Below are 1105 nucleotides of genomic sequence, written 5' to 3'. Positions count from 1 at the left end.
AGTGGGGTTATTGGAGTGAAAGTAATTGGCGGCTGAAGGAGGTAAGGGGCAGCTAGGGTTTCATTTGGGATAAAGGGAAAATTATGTGTTAATTAAGATTAGGGTTTTGTGTGTTTGATTTTAGGATTAGGGTTCAATTTGGGGCAAATGTAAAATTAGGGATTTTTGGACAATTTGAATACTGTTAGTATAAAATAATTTTATACATATATTTAATTATATAATATTATATTAATAAAAATAATTATTTTTTATATTAATTATATAAATAATAATAAAAAACGAATATAATTATATAATGTTATAAAATGTTCCAAAGTGTATCAAAATCAAATTTCTGGCAATTTATTAGATGTGAAAGAGAAACTGTGAGCTTTGTCTCCCCACGTTATCCTCGTGCTATTCGGTAATCAACGCAAACGATAAGTGGGAACCTTATCTTTGAATAATGGATGTAACTAATGAGTACTTTTCAGACACATAAATGCAACTATTAAAGTTATTAATCAGAAAAATTTTATAAAAATATGTAAAATTTAATTTTTCAATATATTTATTAAAATAAAATTTAAAATTTTTATTAATAATAATTTTAACATATACTCTTTGACTATATATTAGTTAGATCTCTATTATAGTAATTTGATTAAAAAAAAAATAGCCAATGAATAATAACTCAAATGGCATAATTTTTCCATACTCAATTAAGAGATTGCGGGTTCGAATCTTCTATCTTTAGTAAAAAAAAAAAATTTGATTAAAAAAATAGAGTAGGTAGCAGAACATTAGATTTAGCACATGTTTGTTTTGGATAGATAATGTGTATTAGTATTTTAGTGCACAACGATTATATATATGGCTATAATTTTCTATATATAGCCGTTGGTTGTTGGTCTTTATAGATATTCACATGTGGGTCCAAACTCCAATGGATAATCATATTTATCTATGTTCACGGAAACATTTTTCCAATTCTCCAGCAAGTGGTCTAATATAAAACTAACAAATAACAAAACACATTTACTGTGATGAAGATATTAAAAATATTTTTTTATAAAATTTTTTATTTAAAATATAATTTATTTATTTAGTTGCATTTTACTTA

Source organism: Arachis ipaensis, chromosome B09 (assembly GCF_000816755.2).
Source record: "Arachis ipaensis cultivar K30076 chromosome B09, Araip1.1, whole genome shotgun sequence".
Classification (NCBI taxonomy): Eukaryota; Viridiplantae; Streptophyta; class Magnoliopsida; order Fabales; family Fabaceae; genus Arachis; species Arachis ipaensis.
This window is presented reverse-complemented; position numbering follows the sequence as displayed.